The sequence below is a fragment of the Hyla sarda genome, unplaced genomic scaffold (genome assembly GCF_029499605.1).
Source record: "Hyla sarda isolate aHylSar1 unplaced genomic scaffold, aHylSar1.hap1 scaffold_630, whole genome shotgun sequence".
In the NCBI taxonomy this organism is placed as follows: Eukaryota; Metazoa; Chordata; class Amphibia; order Anura; family Hylidae; genus Hyla; species Hyla sarda.
In genome coordinates this window covers 180,339-200,436 of record NW_026610645.1, presented here as the reverse complement: position 1 = coordinate 200,436, position 20,098 = coordinate 180,339, and the positions used below count along the sequence as shown (strand labels likewise).

At 46.2% G+C, this 20,098-nt stretch overlaps 9 non-coding genes across 9 annotated transcripts; all 9 read right to left on the bottom strand.

The window, feature by feature from the left end:
- Positions 1 to 611: 611 nt before the first annotated feature.
- Positions 612 to 802, bottom strand: LOC130341940 (U2 spliceosomal RNA). Its single transcript, XR_008881690.1, has one exon. It is a non-coding gene; the product is annotated as a U2 spliceosomal RNA (small nuclear RNA).
- Positions 803 to 2,882: 2,080 nt separating this feature from the next.
- LOC130341939 (U2 spliceosomal RNA) lies at positions 2,883 to 3,073 on the bottom strand. The gene has a single exon (XR_008881689.1). It is a non-coding gene; the product is annotated as a U2 spliceosomal RNA (small nuclear RNA).
- A 2,087-nt stretch (positions 3,074 to 5,160) lies between these two features.
- On the bottom strand, positions 5,161 to 5,351 carry LOC130341938 (U2 spliceosomal RNA). The gene has a single exon (XR_008881688.1). It is a non-coding gene; the product is annotated as a U2 spliceosomal RNA (small nuclear RNA).
- Positions 5,352 to 7,423: 2,072 nt separating this feature from the next.
- Positions 7,424 to 7,614, bottom strand: LOC130341936 (U2 spliceosomal RNA). The gene has a single exon (XR_008881686.1). It is a non-coding gene; the product is annotated as a U2 spliceosomal RNA (small nuclear RNA).
- A 2,091-nt stretch (positions 7,615 to 9,705) lies between these two features.
- LOC130341935 (U2 spliceosomal RNA) lies at positions 9,706 to 9,896 on the bottom strand. Its single transcript, XR_008881685.1, has one exon. It is a non-coding gene; the product is annotated as a U2 spliceosomal RNA (small nuclear RNA).
- Positions 9,897 to 11,983: 2,087 nt separating this feature from the next.
- LOC130341934 (U2 spliceosomal RNA) lies at positions 11,984 to 12,174 on the bottom strand. Its single transcript, XR_008881684.1, has one exon. It is a non-coding gene; the product is annotated as a U2 spliceosomal RNA (small nuclear RNA).
- A 2,082-nt stretch (positions 12,175 to 14,256) lies between these two features.
- LOC130341932 (U2 spliceosomal RNA) lies at positions 14,257 to 14,447 on the bottom strand. Its single transcript, XR_008881683.1, has one exon. It is a non-coding gene; the product is annotated as a U2 spliceosomal RNA (small nuclear RNA).
- Positions 14,448 to 16,538: 2,091 nt separating this feature from the next.
- On the bottom strand, positions 16,539 to 16,729 carry LOC130341931 (U2 spliceosomal RNA). The gene has a single exon (XR_008881682.1). It is a non-coding gene; the product is annotated as a U2 spliceosomal RNA (small nuclear RNA).
- A 2,084-nt stretch (positions 16,730 to 18,813) lies between these two features.
- On the bottom strand, positions 18,814 to 19,004 carry LOC130341930 (U2 spliceosomal RNA). Its single transcript, XR_008881681.1, has one exon. It is a non-coding gene; the product is annotated as a U2 spliceosomal RNA (small nuclear RNA).
- Positions 19,005 to 20,098: the final 1,094 nt, after the last annotated feature.

Below are 20,098 nucleotides of genomic sequence, written 5' to 3'. Positions count from 1 at the left end.
AGACAGCCAGCTGATGACCAATCCATTAGTGCAATGGATGGCTGGAAGCATTTGTCTTTGCCTTTGCAATACCACAGAAGCAATGCATGGTCAATGTACAGCAATGACACACCTGTGTGAACAGCCAGGAGACCCCCCCCCCCCCATGTTATGTTACATAGTTACATAGTTAGTACGGTCGAAAAAAGACATATGTCCATCAAGTTCAACCAGGGAATTAAGGGGTAGGGGTGTGGCGCGATATTGGGGAAGGGATGAGATTTTATATTTCTTCATAAGCATTAATCTTATTTTGTCAATTAGGAACATTCAGCACCCACCCGCTATCAAGGCAGCTGCCTATCATGTCATGCCCTACCTGCACAGGTGTGCTGGCTACTCAAATGATCCAATTAAGGAGGCCATTTAATCAGCAGCAGCAGAAGTCCTGTGCCTGGACGCTCCAACAGCGGCCAGACACAAGCAGAAGCAGAAGCAGCAGAAGCAGCAGCAGCACCACCTTTTGTTTTTTGGCTGCAGCAGCAGCAGCAAGGCCCACAGGGCTGGCTAGCTGGCTAGCCAGCAAGCAGGTAGCAATGAAAGTAGGAATCTTTCTTTTTAACCCTGTAAGGGGGTGGTGCACTGTACCCGAAGATACTGCCATATCGGGTCAATGCATAGGGCGACGGAAGCAAGCTTCGAAATCGGCCCCCGTTCTCAAAAATCCATTTAATATATGGTCCCCAGATAGGGGACGTATCAGATATTAAACTGATAAGAACAGATACTACACTTGATCTTAGCCAAAAGGCCGAGAAGCGATAACCGTGAAAGGGGCGGGCCCAACAAGGTGCCCTTCATGGGCACTATCACTGCTTGCTGTCAGGGAGGCTGCCAGACAATTTTCCATGCACACTCTGGGCTGGGGGGCAGTCAACCACCAGTACACACAGCAGAACCTAAACCCATACCATTATTGCTAAGCAGCAAGACAGGGGCCCATTGCACTCCCACGGGGCCTTTTTAAATGCAATCCATAACCCGGATTTGCCAGGAACCCTTCTTACTCCTCCTACTTGCATGTGACACTGGGCTTAGGATCTGCATAGGAAACACACACACAAGCACACACCTACCTTTGTTGCCTGCAGATGCCTCCTTGGCTGTCCCCAAACGGTATCAAACCAACACCCACGGGAAGCTGTAAGCATAGAGGACATGCCTGCACCCCATTGGACTTACCTGTGTGGGTTAAACCCGGGTTATTTGACAACCTATGGCGGTGATGGTTCTGCTCAGGCAGAGCAGTGCTGATGCTCCTCATAAAGCTGTCGCTGCTGTGAAGGTTCTAGGTGACATCACAAATCCCTATGGTTACATATACAACAAACCTGGGTTGTTGTTGTTTACACTCTGCAAGGCCTGTGGAAGTGAGTGACATCATAGCACTGTAGTTCTGAGGGTTCTAGATGGATGCAACAATCTCCTGTTGCTTCTATGAAGGCCATAATAGACGACATCACCAAACAGCTCCATAGTCACATACACAGCAAAGGAGAGATGTTGTTTACACCTAGTGATGTCAGTGGTATTGAGTGACATCACAGCACAGTGCTAAGGCTCCTGGGCCTGGACACAGCAGCGGCTGCAATATCTCAACGGAGAATACGTTTATATATATGTGTGTGTGTGCGCGTATATATATATATATATATATATATATATATATATATATTCTCCGCCGAAATCACTTTTAAACCCATTTCCACCTTTTTTTCCCTTCTCTTCCTCTTACTTTTTTTTCACGTTTTTTTACGTTTTTCTCCTTTTCGCCTCTTTTCTGGGCGTATTATTCTTCTTTTTCTTCTTTTTTTTCGTCTAATGCATACCCCATCAGTGCAGCAATGCTTATTCAATACCGCCAGCAGATGGAGACACTGGGGGATAATTTTCTAAGGATTTATACTGATTTTTCCTGTCTGAATTTGTCGCACAGAAAGTTGCAGGCCAAATATGTGTGACATTTCTGCGACTTTAGCTTCTAGAGCATTTTTACAACATTATACATAGGTGCTGAATACATAAAAAGCGACTGCTCAGCGACAGACAAGTCGCATCGGCTGAAAGTAGGCCAGAATGTCAGTCCATGTTGGAGCAGGTTTAGATACAGTCTAAAGTATAGATCTCAAAGTCTGTGCACAGAATTTAGCAAGGGCCTCGCACCTTCTGATGCATCAGGTAGGTGCACAATAGCATAGCCTAACCCTCTGTACTTTGGTCTATATTGATGCGGGACATAGACAGCCAGCTGATGACCAATCCATTAGTGCAATGGATGGCTGGAAGCATTTGTCTTTGCCTTTGCAATACCACAGAAGCAATGCATGGTCAATGTACAGCAATGACACACCTGTGTGAACAGCCAGGAGACCCCCCCCCCATGTTATGTTACATAGTTACATAGTTAGTACGGTCGAAAAAAGACATATGTCCATCAAGTTCAACCAGGGAATTAAGGGGTAGGGGTGTGGCGCGATATTGGGGAAGGGATGAGATTTTATATTTCTTCATAAGCATTAATCTTATTTTGTCAATTAGGAACATTCAGCACCCACCCGCTATCAAGGCAGCTGCCTATCATGTCATGCCCTACCTGCACAGGTGTGCTGGCTACTCAAATGATCCAATTAATGAGGCCATTTAGTCAGCAGCAGCAGAAGTCCTGTGCCTGGACGCTCCAACAGCGGCCAGACACAAGCAGAAGCAGAAGCAGCAGAAGCATCAGCAGCACCACCTTTTGTTTTTTGGCTGCAGCAGCAGCAAGGCCCACAGGGCTGGCTAGCTGGCTAGCCAGCAAGCAGGTAGCAATGAAAGTAGGAATCTTTCTTTTTAACCCTGTAAGGGGGTGGTGCACTGTACCCGAAGATACTGCCATATCGGGTCAATGCATAGGGCGACGGAAGCAAGCTTCGAAATCGGCCCCCGTTCTCAAAAATCCATTTAATATATGGTCCCCAGATAGGGGACGTATCAGATATTAAACTGATAAGAACAGATACTACACTTGATCTTAGCCAAAAGGCCGAGAAGCGATAACCGTGAAAGGGGCGGGCCCAACAAGGTGCCCTTCATGGGCACTATCACTGCTTGCTGTCAGGGAGGCTGCCAGACAATTTTCCATGCACACTCTGGGCTGGGGGGCAGTCAACCACCAGTACACACAGCAGAACCTAAACCCATACCATTATTGCTAAGCAGCAAGACAGGGGCCCATTGCACTCCCACGGGGCCTTTTTAAATGCAATCCATAACCCGGATTTGCCAGGAACCCTTCTTACTCCTCCTACTTGCATGTGACACTGGGCTTAGGATCTGCATAGGAAACACACACACAAGCACACACCTACCTTTGTTGCCTGCAGATGCCTCCTTGGCTGTCCCCAAACGGTATCAAACCAACACCCACGGGAAGCTGTAAGCATAGAGGACATGCCTGCACCCCATTGGACTTACCTGTGTGGGTTAAACCCGGGTTATTTGACAACCTATGGCGGTGATGGTTCTGCTCAGGCAGAGCAGTGCTGATGCTCCTCATAAAGCTGTCGCTGCTGTGAAGGTTCTAGGTGACATCACAAATCCCTATGGTTACATATACAACAAAGCTGGGTTGTTGTTGTTTACACTCTGCAAGGCCTGTGGAAGTGAGTGACATCATAGCACTGTAGTTCTGAGGGTTCTAGATGGATGCAACAATCTCCTGTTGCTTCTATGAAGGCCATAATAGACGACATCACCAAACAGCTCCATAGTCACATACACAGCAAAGGAGAGATGTTGTTTACACCTAGTGATGTCAGTGGTATTGAGTGACATCACAGCACAGTGCTAAGGCTCCTGGGCCTGGACACAGCAGCGGCTGCAATATCTCAACGGAGAATACGTTTATATATATGTGTGTGTGTGCGCGTATATATATATATATATATATATATTTATATATATATATATATATATATATTTCTCCGCCGAAATCACTTTTAAACCCATTTCCACCTTTTTTTCCCTTCTCTTCCTCTTACTTTTTTTTCACGTTTTTTTACGTTTTTCTCCTTTTCGCCTCTTTTCTGGGCGTATTATTCTTCTTTTTCTTCGTCTAATGCATACCCCATCAGTGCAGCAATGCTTATTCAATACCGCCAGCAGATGGAGACACTGGGGGATAATTTTCTAAGGATTTATACTGATTTTTCCTGTCTGAATTTGTCGCACAGAAAGTTGCAGGCCAAATATGTGTGACATTTCTGCGACTTTAGCTTCTAGAGCATTTTTACAACATTATACATAGGTGCTGAATACATAAAAAGCGACTGTTCAGCGACAGACAAGTCGCATCGGCTGAAAGTAGGCCAGAATGTCAGTCCATGTTGGAGCAGGTTTAGATACAGTCTAAAGTATAGATCTCAAAGTCTGTGCACAGAATTTAGCAAGGGCCTCGCACCTTCTGATGCATCAGGTAGGTGCACAATAGCATAGCCTAACCCTCTGTACTTTGGTCTATATTGATGCGGGACATAGACAGCCAGCTGATGACCAATCCATTAGTGCAATGGATGGCTGGAAGCATTTGTCTTTGCCTTTGCAATACCACAGAAGCAATGCATGGTCAATGTACAGCAATGACACACCTGTGTGAACAGCCAGGAGACCCCCCCCCCCCCATGTTATGTTACATAGTTACATAGTTAGTACGGTCGAAAAAAGACATATGTCCATCAAGTTCAACCAGGGAATTAAGGGGTAGGGGTGTGGCGCGATATTGGGGAAGGGATGAGATTTTATATTTCTTCATAAGCATTAATCTTATTTTGTCAATTAGGAACATTCAGCACCCACCCGCTATCAAGGCAGCTGCCTATCATGTCATGCCCTACCTGCACAGGTGTGCTGGCTATTTAAATGATCCAATTAAGGAGGCCATTTAGTCAGCAGCAGCAGAAGTCCTGTGCCTGGACGCTCCAACAGCGGCCAGACACAAGCAGAAGCAGAAGCAGCAGAAGCAGCAGCAGCACCACCTTTTGTTTTTTGGCTGCAGCAGCAGCAAGGCCCACAGGGCTGGCTAGCTGGCTAGCCAGCAAGCAGGTAGCAATGAAAGTAGGAATCTTTCTTTTTAACCCTGTAAGGGGGTGGTGCACTGTACCCGAAGATACTGCCATATCGGGTCAATGCATAGGGCGACGGAAGCAAGCTTCGAAATCGGCCCCCGTTCTCAAAAATCCATTTAATATATGGTCCCCAGATAGGGGACGTATCAGATATTAAACTGATAAGAACAGATACTACACTTGATCTTAGCCAAAAGGCCGAGAAGCGATAACCGTGAAAGGGGCGGGCCCAACAAGGTGCCCTTCATGGGCACTATCACTGCTTGCTGTCAGGGAGGCTGCCAGACAATTTTCCATGCACACTCTGGGCTGGGGGGCAGTCAACCACCAGTACACACAGCAGAACCTAAACCCATACCATTATTGCTAAGCAGCAAGACAGGGGCCCATTGCACTCCCACGGGGCCTTTTTAAATGCAATCCATAACCCGGATTTGCCAGGAACCCTTCTTACTCCTCCTACTTGCATGTGACACTGGGCTTAGGATCTGCATAGGAAACACACACACAAGCACACACCTACCTTTGTTGCCTGCAGATGCCTCCTTGGCTGTCCCCAAACGGTATCAAACCAACACCCACGGGAAGCTGTAAGCATAGAGGACATGCCTGCACCCCATTGGACTTACCTGTGTGGGTTAAACCCGGGTTATTTGACAACCTATGGCGGTGATGGTTCTGCTCAGGCAGAGCAGTGCTGATGCTCCTCATAAAGCTGTCGCTGCTGTGAAGGTTCTAGGTGACATCACAAATCCCTATGGTTACATACACAACAAAGCTGGGTTGTTGTTGTTTACACTCTGCAAGGCCTGTGGAAGTGAGTGACATCATAGCACTGTAGTTCTGAGGGTTCTAGATGGATGCAACAATCTCCTGTTGCTTCTATGAAGGCCATAATAGACGACATCACCAAACAGCTCCATAGTCACATACACAGCAAAGGAGAGATGTTGTTTACACCTAGTGATGTCAGTGGTATTGAGTGACATCACAGCACAGTGCTAAGGCTCCTGGGCCTGGACACAGCAGCGGCTGCAATATCTCAACGGAGAATACGTTTATATATATGTGTGTGTGTGCGCGTATATATATATATATATATATATATATATTTCTCCGCCGAAATCACTTTTAAACCCATTTCCACCTTTTTTTCCCTTCTCTTCCTCTTACTTTTTTTTCACGTTTTTTTACGTTTTTCTCCTTTTCGCCTCTTTTCTGGGCGTATTATTCTTCTTTTTCTTCTTTTTTTTCGTCTAATGCATACCCCATCAGTGCAGCAATGCTTATTCAATACCGCCAGCAGATGGAGACACTGGGGGATAATTTTCTAAGGATTTATACTGATTTTTCCTGTCTGAATTTGTCGCACAGAAAGTTGCAGGCCAAATATGTGTGACATTTCTGCGACTTTAGCTTCTAGAGCATTTTTACAACATTATACATAGGTGCTGAATACATAAAAAGCGACTGTTCAGCGACAGACAAGTCGCATCGGCTGAAAGTAGGCCAGAATGTCAGTCCATGTTGGAGCAGGTTTAGATACAGTCTAAAGTATAGATCTCAAAGTCTGTGCACAGAATTTAGCAAGGGCCTCGCACCTTCTGATGCATCAGGTAGGTGCACAATAGCATAGCCTAACCCTCTGTACTTTGGTCTATATTGATGCGGGACATAGACAGCCAGCTGATGACCAATCCATTAGTGCAATGGATGGCTGGAAGCATTTGTCTTTGCAATACCACAGAAGCAATGCATGGTCAATGTACAGCAATGACACACCTGTGTGAACAGCCAGGAGACCCCCCCCCCCCCCCCCATGTTATGTTACATAGTTACATAGTTAGTACGGTCGAAAAAAGACATATGTCCATCAAGTTCAACCAGGGAATTAAGGGGTAGGGGTGTGGCGCGATATTGGGGAAGGGATGAGATTTTATATTTCTTCATAAGCATTAATCTTATTTTGTCAATTAGGAACATTCAGCACCCACCCGCTATCAAGGCAGCTGCCTATCATGTCATGCCCTACCTGCACAGGTGTGCTGGCTACTCAAATGATCCAATTAAGGAGGCCATTTAGTCAGCAGCAGCAGAAGTCCTGTGCCTGGACGCTCCAACAGCGGCCAGACACAAGCAGAAGCAGAAGCAGCAGAAGCAGCAGCAGCACCACCTTTTGTTTTTTGGCTGCAGCAGCAGCAAGGCCCACAGGGCTGGCTAGCTGGCTAGCCAGCAAGCAGGTAGCAATGAAAGTAGGAATCTTTCTTTTTAACCCTGTAAGGGGGTGGTGCACTGTACCCGAAGATACTGCCATATCGGGTCAATGCATAGGGCGACGGAAGCAAGCTTCGAAATCGGCCCCCGTTCTCAAAAATCCATTTAATATATGGTCCCCAGATAGGGGACGTATCAGATATTAAACTGATAAGAACAGATACTACACTTGATCTTAGCCAAAAGGCCGAGAAGCGATAACCGTGAAAGGGGCGGGCCCAACAAGGTGCCCTTCATGGGCACTATCACTGCTTGCTGTCAGGGAGGCTGCCAGACAATTTTCCATGCACACTCTGGGCTGGGGGGCAGTCAACCACCAGTACACACAGCAGAACCTAAACCCATACCATTATTGCTAAGCAGCAAGACAGGGGCCCATTGCACTCCCACGGGGCCTTTTTAAATGCAATCCATAACCCGGATTTGCCAGGAACCCTTCTTACTCCTCCTACTTGCATGTGACACTGGGCTTAGGATCTGCATAGGAAACACACACACAAGCACACACCTACCTTTGTTGCCTGCAGATGCCTCCTTGGCTGTCCCCAAACGGTATCAAACCAACACCCACGGGAAGCTGTAAGCATAGAGGACATGCCTGCACCCCATTGGACTTACCTGTGTGGGTTAAACCCGGGTTATTTGACAACCTATGGCGGTGATGGTTCTGCTCAGGCAGAGCAGTGCTGATGCTCCTCATAAAGCTGTCGCTGCTGTGAAGGTTCTAGGTGACATCACAAATCCCTATGGTTACATACACAACAAAGCTGGGTTGTTGTTGTTTACACTCTGCAAGGCCTGTGGAAGTGAGTGACATCATAGCACTGTAGTTCTGAGGGTTCTAGATGGATGCAACAATCTCCTGTTGCTTCTATGAAGGCCATAATAGACGACATCACCAAACAGCTCCATAGTCACATACACAGCAAAGGAGAGATGTTGTTTACACCTAGTGATGTCAGTGGTATTGAGTGACATCACAGCACAGTGCTAAGGCTCCTGGGCCTGGACACAGCAGCGGCTGCAATATCTCAACGGAGAATACGTTTATATATATGTGTGTGTGTGCGCGTATATATATATATATATATATATATATATATATATATATATATATTTCTCCGCCGAAATCACTTTTAAACCCATTTCCACCTTTTTTTCCCTTCTCTTCCTCTTACTTTTTTTTCCCGTTTTTTTACGTTTTTCTCCTTTTCGCCTCTTTTCTGGGCGTATTATTCTTCTTTTTCTTCTTTTTTTTCGTCTAATGCATACCCCATCAGTGCAGCAATGCTTATTCAATACCGCCAGCAGATGGAGACACTGGGGGATAATTTTCTAAGGATTTATACTGATTTTTCCTGTCTGAATTTGTCGCACAGAAAGTTGCAGGCCAAATATGTGTGACATTTCTGCGACTTTAGCTTCTAGAGCATTTTTACAACATTATACATAGGTGCTGAATACATAAAAAGCGACTGTTCAGCGACAGACAAGTCGCATCGGCTGAAAGTAGGCCAGAATGTCAGTCCATGTTGGAGCAGGTTTAGATACAGTCTAAAGTATAGATCTCAAAGTCTGTGCACAGAATTTAGCAAGGGCCTCGCACCTTCTGATGCATCAGGTAGGTGCACAATAGCATAGCCTAACCCTCTGTACTTTGGTCTATATTGATGCGGGACATAGACAGCCAGCTGATGACCAATCCATTAGTGCAATGGATGGCTGGAAGCATTTGTCTTTGCCTTTGCAATACCACAGAAGCAATGCATGGTCAATGTACAGCAATGACACACCTGTGTGAACAGCCAGGAGACCCCCCCCCCCCCCATGTTATGTTACATAGTTACATAGTTAGTACGGTCGAAAAAAGACATATGTCCATCAAGTTCAACCAGGGAATTAAGGGGTAGGGGTGTGGCGCGATATTGGGGAAGGGATGAGATTTTATATTTCTTCATAAGCATTAATCTTATTTTGTCAATTAGGAACATTCAGCACCCACCCGCTATCAAGGCAGCTGCCTATCATGTCATGCCCTACCTGCACAGGTGTGCTGGCTATTTAAATGATCCAATTAAGGAGGCCATTTAGTCAGCAGCAGCAGAAGTCCTGTGCCTGGACGCTCCAACAGCGGCCAGACACAAGCAGAAGCAGAAGCAGCAGAAGCAGCAGCAGCACCACCTTTTGTTTTTTGGCTGCAGCAGCAGCAAGGCCCACAGGGCTGGCTAGCTGGCTAGCCAGCAAGCAGGTAGCAATGAAAGTAGGAATCTTTCTTTTTAACCCTGTAAGGGGGTGGTGCACTGTACCCGAAGATACTGCCATATCGGGTCAATGCATAGGGCGACGGAAGCAAGCTTCGAAATCGGCCCCCGTTCTCAAAAATCCATTTAATATATGGTCCCCAGATAGGGGACGTATCAGATATTAAACTGATAAGAACAGATACTACACTTGATCTTAGCCAAAAGGCCGAGAAGCGATAACCGTGAAAGGGGCGGGCCCAACAAGGTGCCCTTCATGGGCACTATCACTGCTTGCTGTCAGGGAGGCTGCCAGACAATTTTCCATGCACACTCTGGGCTGGGGGGCAGTCAACCACCAGTACACACAGCAGAACCTAAACCCATACCATTATTGCTAAGCAGCAAGACAGGGGCCCATTGCACTCCCACGGGGCCTTTTTAAATGCAATCCATAACCCGGATTTGCCAGGAACCCTTCTTACTCCTCCTACTTGCATGTGACACTGGGCTTAGGATCTGCATAGGAAACACACACACAAGCACACACCTACCTTTGTTGCCTGCAGATGCCTCCTTGGCTGTCCCCAAACGGTATCAAACCAACACCCACGGGAAGCTGTAAGCATAGAGGACATGCCTGCACCCCATTGGACTTACCTGTGTGGGTTAAACCCGGGTTATTTGACAACCTATGGCGGTGATGGTTCTGCTCAGGCAGAGCAGTGCTGATGCTCCTCATAAAGCTGTCGCTGCTGTGAAGGTTCTAGGTGACATCACAAATCCCTATGGTTACATACACAACAAAGCTGGGTTGTTGTTGTTTACACTCTGCAAGGCCTGTGGAAGTGAGTGACATCATAGCACTGTAGTTCTGAGGGTTCTAGATGGATGCAACAATCTCCTGTTGCTTCTATGAAGGCCATAATAGACGACATCACCAAACAGCTCCATAGTCACATACACAGCAAAGGAGAGATGTTGTTTACACCTAGTGATGTCAGTGGTATTGAGTGACATCACAGCACAGTGCTAAGGCTCCTGGGCCTGGACACAGCAGCGGCTGCAATATCTCAACGGAGAATACGTTTATATATATGTGTGTGTGTGCGCGTATATATATATATATATATATATATATATATATATATATATATATTTCTCCGCCGAAATCACTTTTAAACCCCTTTCCACCTTTTTTTCCCTTCTCTTCCTCTTACTTTTTTTTCACGTTTTTTTACGTTTTTCTCCTTTTCGCCTCTTTTCTGGGCGTATTATTCTTCTTTTTCTTCTTTTTTTTCGTCTAATGCATACCCCATCAGTGCAGCAATGCTTATTCAATACCGCCAGCAGATGGAGACACTGGGGGATAATTTTCTAAGGATTTATACTGATTTTTCCTGTCTGAATTTGTCGCACAGAAAGTTGCAGGCCAAATATGTGTGACATTTCTGCGACTTTAGCTTCTAGAGCATTTTTACAACATTATACATAGGTGCTGAATACATAAAAAGCGACTGTTCAGCGACAGACAAGTCGCATCGGCTGAAAGTAGGCCAGAATGTCAGTCCATGTTGGAGCAGGTTTAGATACAGTCTAAAGTATAGATCTCAAAGTCTGTGCACAGAATTTAGCAAGGGCCTCGCACCTTCTGATGCATCAGGTAGGTGCACAATAGCATAGCCTAACCCTCTGTACTTTGGTCTATATTGATGCGGGACATAGACAGCCAGCTGATGACCAATCCATTAGTGCAATGGATGGCTGGAAGCATTTGTCTTTGCCTTTGCAATACCACAGAAGCAATGCATGGTCAATGTACAGCAATGACACACCTGTGTGAACAGCCAGGAGACCCCCCCCCCATGTTATGTTACATAGTTACATAGTTAGTACGGTCGAAAAAAGACATATGTCCATCAAGTTCAACCAGGGAATTAAGGGGTAGGGGTGTGGCGCGATATTGGGGAAGGGATGAGATTTTATATTTCTTCATAAGCATTAATCTTATTTTGTCAATTAGGAACATTCAGCACCCACCCGCTATCAAGGCAGCTGCCTATCATGTCATGCCCTACCTGCACAGGTGTGCTGGCTACTCAAATGATCCAATTAAGGAGGCCATTTAGTCAGCAGCAGCAGAAGTCCTGTGCCTGGACGCTCCAACAGCGGCCAGACACAAGCAGAAGCAGAAGCAGCAGAAGCAGCAGAAGCAGCACCTTTTGTTTTTTGGCTGCAGCAGCAGCAAGGCCCACAGGGCTGGCTAGCTGGCTAGCCAGCAAGCAGGTAGCAATGAAAGTAGGAATCTTTCTTTTTAACCCTGTAAGGGGGTGGTGCACTGTACCCGAAGATACTGCCATATCGGGTCAATGCATAGGGCGACGGAAGCAAGCTTCGAAATCGGCCCCCGTTCTCAAAAATCCATTTAATATATGGTCCCCAGATAGGGGACGTATCAGATATTAAACTGATAAGAACAGATACTACACTTGATCTTAGCCAAAAGGCCGAGAAGCGATAACCGTGAAAGGGGCGGGCCCAACAAGGTGCCCTTCATGGGCACTATCACTGCTTGCTGTCAGGGAGGCTGCCAGACAATTTTCCATGCACACTCTGGGCTGGGGGGCAGTCAACCACCAGTACACACAGCAGAACCTAAACCCATACCATTATTGCTAAGCAGCAAGACAGGGGCCCATTGCACTCCCACGGGGCCTTTTTAAATGCAATCCATAACCCGGATTTGCCAGGAACCCTTCTTACTCCTCCTACTTGCATGTGACACTGGGCTTAGGATCTGCATAGGAAACACACACACAAGCACACACCTACCTTTGTTGCCTGCAGATGCCTCCTTGGCTGTCCCCAAACGGTATCAAACCAACACCCACGGGAAGCTGTAAGCATAGAGGACATGCCTGCACCCCATTGGACTTACCTGTGTGGGTTAAACCCGGGTTATTTGACAACCTATGGCGGTGATGGTTCTGCTCAGGCAGAGCAGTGCTGATGCTCCTCATAAAGCTGTCGCTGCTGTGAAGGTTCTAGGTGACATCACAAATCCCTATGGTTACATACACAACAAAGCTGGGTTGTTGTTGTTTACACTCTGCAAGGCCTGTGGAAGTGAGTGACATCATAGCACTGTAGTTCTGAGGGTTCTAGATGGATGCAACAATCTCCTGTTGCTTCTATGAAGGCCATAATAGACGACATCACCAAACAGCTCCATAGTCACATACACAGCAAAGGAGAGATGTTGTTTACACCTAGTGATGTCAGTGGTATTGAGTGACATCACAGCACAGTGCTAAGGCTCCTGGGCCTGGACACAGCAGCGGCTGCAATATCTCAACGGAGAATACGTTTATATATATGTGTGTGTGTGCGCGTATATATATATATATATATATATATATATATATATATTTCTCCGCCGAAATCACTTTTAAACCCATTTCCACCTTTTTTTCCCTTCTCTTCCTCTTACTTTTTTTTCACGTTTTTTTACGTTTTTCTCCTTTTCGCCTCTTTTCTGGGCGTATTATTCTTCTTTTTCTTCTTTTTTTTCGTCTAATGCATACCCCATCAGTGCAGCAATGCTTATTCAATACCGCCAGCAGATGGAGACACTGGGGGATAATTTTCTAAGGATTTATACTGATTTTTCCTGTCTGAATTTGTCGCACAGAAAGTTGCAGGCCAAATATGTGTGACATTTCTGCGACTTTAGCTTCTAGAGCATTTTTACAACATTATACATAGGTGCTGAATACATAAAAAGCGACTGTTCAGCGACAGACAAGTCGCATCGGCTGAAAGTAGGCCAGAATGTCAGTCCATGTTGGAGCAGGTTTAGATACAGTCTAAAGTATAGATCTCAAAGTCTGTGCACAGAATTTAGCAAGGGCCTCGCACCTTCTGATGCATCAGGTAGGTGCACAATAGCATAGCCTAACCCTCTGTACTTTGGTCTATATTGATGCGGGACATAGACAGCCAGCTGATGACCAATCCATTAGTGCAATGGATGGCTGGAAGCATTTGTCTTTGCCTTTGCAATACCACAGAAGCAATGCATGGTCAATGTACAGCAATGACACACCTGTGTGAACAGCCAGGAGACCCCCCCCCCCCCATGTTATGTTACATAGTTACATAGTTAGTACGGTCGAAAAAAGACATATGTCCATCAAGTTCAACCAGGGAATTAAGGGGTAGGGGTGTGGCGCGATATTGGGGAAGGGATGAGATTTTATATTTCTTCATAAGCATTAATCTTATTTTGTCAATTAGGAACATTCAGCACCCACCCGCTATCAAGGCAGCTGCCTATCATGTCATGCCCTACCTGCACAGGTGTGCTGGCTACTCAAATGATCCAATTAAGGAGGCCATTTAGTCAGCAGCAGCAGAAGTCCTGTGCCTGGACGCTCCAACAGCGGCCAGACACAAGCAGAAGCAGAAGCAGCAGAAGCAGCAGAAGCAGCACCTTTTGTTTTTTGGCTGCAGCAGCAGCAAGGCCCACAGGGCTGGCTAGCTGGCTAGCCAGCAAGCAGGTAGCAATGAAAGTAGGAATCTTTCTTTTTAACCCTGTAAGGGGGTGGTGCACTGTACCCGAAGATACTGCCATATCGGGTCAATGCATAGGGCGACGGAAGCAAGCTTCGAAATCGGCCCCCGTTCTCAAAAATCCATTTAATATATGGTCCCCAGATAGGGGACGTATCAGATATTAAACTGATAAGAACAGATACTACACTTGATCTTAGCCAAAAGGCCGAGAAGCGATAACCGTGAAAGGGGCGGGCCCAACAAGGTGCCCTTCATGGGCACTATCACTGCTTGCTGTCAGGGAGGCTGCCAGACAATTTTCCATGCACACTCTGGGCTGGGGGGCAGTCAACCACCAGTACACACAGCAGAACCTAAACCCATACCATTATTGCTAAGCAGCAAGACAGGGGCCCATTGCACTCCCACGGGGCCTTTTTAAATGCAATCCATAACCCGGATTTGCCAGGAACCCTTCTTACTCCTCCTACTTGCATGTGACACTGGGCTTAGGATCTGCATAGGAAACACACACACAAGCACACACCTACCTTTGTTGCCTGCAGATGCCTCCTTGGCTGTCCCCAAACGGTATCAAACCAACACCCACGGGAAGCTGTAAGCATAGAGGACATGCCTGCACCCCATTGGACTTACCTGTGTGGGTTAAACCCGGGTTATTTGACAACCTATGGCGGTGATGGTTCTGCTCAGGCAGAGCAGTGCTGATGCTCCTCATAAAGCTGTCGCTGCTGTGAAGGTTCTAGGTGACATCACAAATCCCTATGGTTACATACACAACAAAGCTGGGTTGTTGTTGTTTACACTCTGCAAGGCCTGTGGAAGTGAGTGACATCATAGCACTGTAGTTCTGAGGGTTCTAGATGGATGCAACAATCTCCTGTTGCTTCTATGAAGGCCATAATAGACGACATCACCAAACAGCTCCATAGTCACATACACAGCAAAGGAGAGATGTTGTTTACACCTAGTGATGTCAGTGGTATTGAGTGACATCACAGCACAGTGCTAAGGCTCCTGGGCCTGGACACAGCAGCGGCTGCAATATCTCAACGGAGAATACGTTTATATATATGTGTGTGTGTGCGCGTATATATATATATATATATATATATATATATATATATATATATATTTCTCCGCCGAAATCACTTTTAAACCCATTTCCACCTTTTTTTCCCTTCTCTTCCTCTTACTTTTTTTTCACGTTTTTTTACGTTTTTCTCCTTTTCGCCTCTTTTCTGGGCGTATTATTCTTCTTTTTCTTCTTTTTTTTCGTCTAATGCATACCCCATCAGTGCAGCAATGCTTATTCAATACCGCCAGCAGATGGAGACACTGGGGGATAATTTTCTAAGGATTTATACTGATTTTTCCTGTCTGAATTTGTCGCACAGAAAGTTGCAGGCCAAATATGTGTGACATTTCTGCGACTTTAGCTTCTAGAGCATTTTTACAACATTATACATAGGTGCTGAATACATAAAAAGCGACTGTTCAGCGACAGACAAGTCGCATCGGCTGAAAGTAGGCCAGAATGTCAGTCCATGTTGGAGCAGGTTTAGATACAGTCTAAAGTATAGATCTCAAAGTCTGTGCACAGAATTTAGCAAGGGCCTCGCACCTTCTGATGCATCAGGTAGGTGCACAATAGCATAGCCTAACCCTCTGTACTTTGGTCTATATTGATGCGGGACATAGACAGCCAGCTGATGACCAATCCATTAGTGCAATGGATGGCTGGAAGCATTTGTCTTTGCCTTTGCAATACCACAGAAGCAATGCATGGTCAATGTACAGCAATGACACACCTGTGTGAACAGCCAGGAGACCCCCCCCCCCCCCATGTTATGTTACATAGTTACATAGTTAGTACGGTCGAAAAAAGACATATGTCCATCAAGTTCAACCAGGGAATTAAGGGGTAGGGGTGTGGCGCGATATTGGGGAAGGGATGAGATTTTATATTTCTTCATAAGCATTAATCTTATTTTGTCAATTAGGAACATTCAGCACCCACCCGCTATCAAGGCAGCTGCCTATCATGTCATGCCCTACCTGCACAGGTGTGCTGGCTACTCAAATGATCCAATTAAGGAGGCCATTTAATCAGCAGCAGCAGAAGTCCTGTGCCTGGATGCTCCAACAGCGGCCAGACACAAGCAGAAGCAGAAGCAGCAGAAGCAGCAGCAGCACCACCTTTTGTTTTTTGGCTGCAGCAGCAGCAAGGCCCACAGGGCTGGCTAGCTGGCTAGCCAGCAAGCAGGTAGCAATGAAAGTAGGAATCTTTCTTTTTAACCCTGTAAGGGGGTGGTGCACTGTACCCGAAGATACTGCCATATCGGGTCAATGCATAGGGCGACGGAAGCAAGCTTCGAAATCGGCCCCCGTTCTCAAAAATCCATTTAATATATGGTCCCCAGATAGGGGACGTATCAGATATTAAACTGATAAGAACAGATACTACACTTGATCTTAGCCAAAAGGCCGAGAAGCGATAACCGTGAAAGGGGCGGGCCCAACAAGGTGCCCTTCATGGGCACTATCACTGCTTGCTGTCAGGGAGGCTGCCAGACAATTTTCCATGCACACTCTGGGCTGGGGGGCAGTCAACCACCAGTACACACAGCAGAACCTAAACCCATACCATTATTGCTAAGCAGCAAGACAGGGGCCCATTGCACTCCCACGGGGCCTTTTTAAATGCAATCCATAACCCGGATTTGCCAGGAACCCTTCTTACTCCTCCTACTTGCATGTGACACTGGGCTTAGGATCTGCATAGGAAACACACACACAAGCACACACCTACCTTTGTTGCCTGCAGATGCCTCCTTGGCTGTCCCCAAACGGTATCAAACCAACACCCACGGGAAGCTGTAAGCATAGAGGACATGCCTGCACCCCATTGGACTTACCTGTGTGGGTTAAACCCGGGTTATTTGACAACCTATGGCGCTGATGGTTCTGCTCAGGCAGAGCAGTGCTGATGCTCCTCATAAAGCTGTCGCTGCTGTGAAGGTTCTAGGTGACATCACAAATCCCTATGGTTACATATACAACAAAGCTGGGTTGTTGTTGTTTACACTCTGCAAGGCCTGTGGAAGTGAGTGACATCATAGCACTGTAGTTCTGAGGGTTCTAGATGGATGCAACAATCTCCTGTTGCTTCTATGAAGGCCATAATAGACGACATCACCAAACAGCTCCATAGTCACATACACAGCAAAGGAGAGATGTTGTTTACACCTAGTGATGTCAGTGGTATTGAGTGACATCACAGCACAGTGCTAAGGCTCCTGGGCCTGGACACAGCAGCGGCTGCAATATCTCAACGGAGAATACGTTTATATATATGTGTGTGTGTGCGCGTATATATATATATATATATATATATATATATATATATATATATTTCTCCGCCGAAATCACTTTTAAACCCATTTCCACCTTTTTTCCCTTCTCTTCCTCTTACTTTTTTTTCACGTTTTTTTACGTTTTTCTCCTTTTCGCCTCTTTTCTGGGCGTATTATTCTTCTTTTTCTTCTTTTTTTTCGTCTAATGCATACCCCATCAGTGCAGCAATGCTTATTCAATACCGCCAGCAGATGGAGACACTGGGGGATAATTTTCTAAGGATTTATACTGATTTTTCCTGTCTGAATTTGTCGCACAGAAAGTTGCAGGCCAAATATGTGTGACATTTCTGCGACTTTAGCTTCTAGAGCATTTTTACAACATTATACATAGGTGCTGAATACATAAAAAGCGACTGTTCAGCGACAGACAAGTCGCATCGGCTGAAAGTAGGCCAGAATGTCAGTCCATGTTGGAGCAGGTTTAGATACAGTCTAAAGTATAGATCTCAAAGTCTGTGCACAGAATTTAGCAAGGGCCTCGCACCTTCTGATGCATCAGGTAGGTGCACAATAGCATAGCCTAACCCTCTGTACTTTGGTCTATATTGATGCGGGACATAGACAGCCAGCTGATGACCAATCCATTAGTGCAATGGATGGCTGGAAGCATTTGTCTTTGCCTTTGCAATACCACAGAAGCAATGCATGGTCAATGTACAGCAATGACACACCTGTGTGAACAGCCAGGAGACCCCCCCCCCCCCCCCATGTTATGTTACATAGTTACATAGTTAGCACGGTCGAAAAAAGACATATGTCCATCAAGTTCAACCAGGGAATTAAGGGGTAGGGGTGTGGCGCGATATTGGGGAAGGGATGAGATTTTATATTTCTTCATAAGCATTAATCTTATTTTGTCAATTAGGAACATTCAGCACCCACCCGCTATCAAGGCAGCTGCCTATCATGTCATGCCCTACCTGCACAGGTGTGCTGGCTACTCAAATGATCCAATTAAGGAGGCCATTTAGTCAGCAGCAGCAGAAGTCCTGTGCCTGGACGCTCCAACAGCGGCCAGACACAAGCAGAAGCAGCAGAAGCAGCAGCAGCACCACCTTTTGTTTTTTGGCTGCAGCAGCAGCAAGGCCCACAGGGCTGGCTAGCTGGCTAGCCAGCAAGCAGGTAGCAATGAAAGTAGGAATCTTTCTTTTTAACCCTGTAAGGGGGTGGTGCACTGTACCCGAAGATACTGCCATATCGGGTCAATGCATAGGGCGACGGAAGCAAGCTTCGAAATCGGCCCCCGTTCTCAAAAATCCATTTAATATATGGTCCCCAGATAGGGGACGTATCAGATATTAAACTGATAAGAACAGATACTACACTTGATCTTAGCCAAAAGGCCGAGAAGCGATAACCGTGAAAGGGGCGGGCCCAACAAGGTGCCCTTCATGGGCACTATCACTGCTTGCTGTCAGGGAGGCTGCCAGACAATTTTCCATGCACACTCTGGGCTGGGGGCAGTCAACCACCAGTACACACAGCAGAACCTAAACCCATACCATTATTGCTAAGCAGCAAGACAGGGGCCCATTGCACTCCCACGGGGCCTTTTTTTTTTTTTTTAAACTTTATTTATAAATTTTCATATAACAAGAACAACAGTAAGGTCCTCAATATATAATGTATAAAACAAGGAATGAGAGACCACCAATACAATCATAATCATAATACACATATCATAATACACATATCAGAGTGAGATACATCGTGCATATACGATTAGCTAATCTACGACCCTAATTGAGGTCGAACAACTGTCCGTCCACTGGGACAGAGTAGCTATACGGCTATTAGAAGCCCCACACCTCTTCGCTATCAATTCCTCCAACACGAGGTTACTATGCACCTCCGCCAGAATGGCAGGAAGACCCGGCACCTCAGTCGACTTCCACCTCCGAGCAATGTGAGCCCTCACAACTATCAGAATATGATATAAAATGGTCATATAATGCGGGGGAACTTGTTCTAGGGACAGGAATAGTAGTGCTCTCTCTGGGCCCCATGAGAAGGGGCAGTCCACTAGGTTGTCCAATAACTTCTTAATTTCGGTCCAAAGAGGTGCAATTAACGGGCAAGTCCACCACACGTGTAGCAAGGTACCACTTTCCCGGTTACATCTCCAACACACTGGGGAGGTGGTAGGGTATATTTTAGCCAGACGAACCGGCGTGTAGTACCATCGGTATAGGAGCTTCCTAGAAGCTTCGAAATGATTAACACATTTAGAATATTTTTTGTGCATGTCAAAGACACAGCTCCACTGCTCAGCCGTGAATCTGCGCGCCAGGTCCTCCTCCCATCTGGACTTAAACGTACTGTCCATTTCCCCCTCCTCCTCAGTCAAAGCTACATAAGCAAGGGAGATACCCCTAGTAAAGGAGTCCCTGCACAGGAAATGATGTTCATACGCAGTGCGAGGCCGAGAGCTATCCCAAGGGAGAGACCT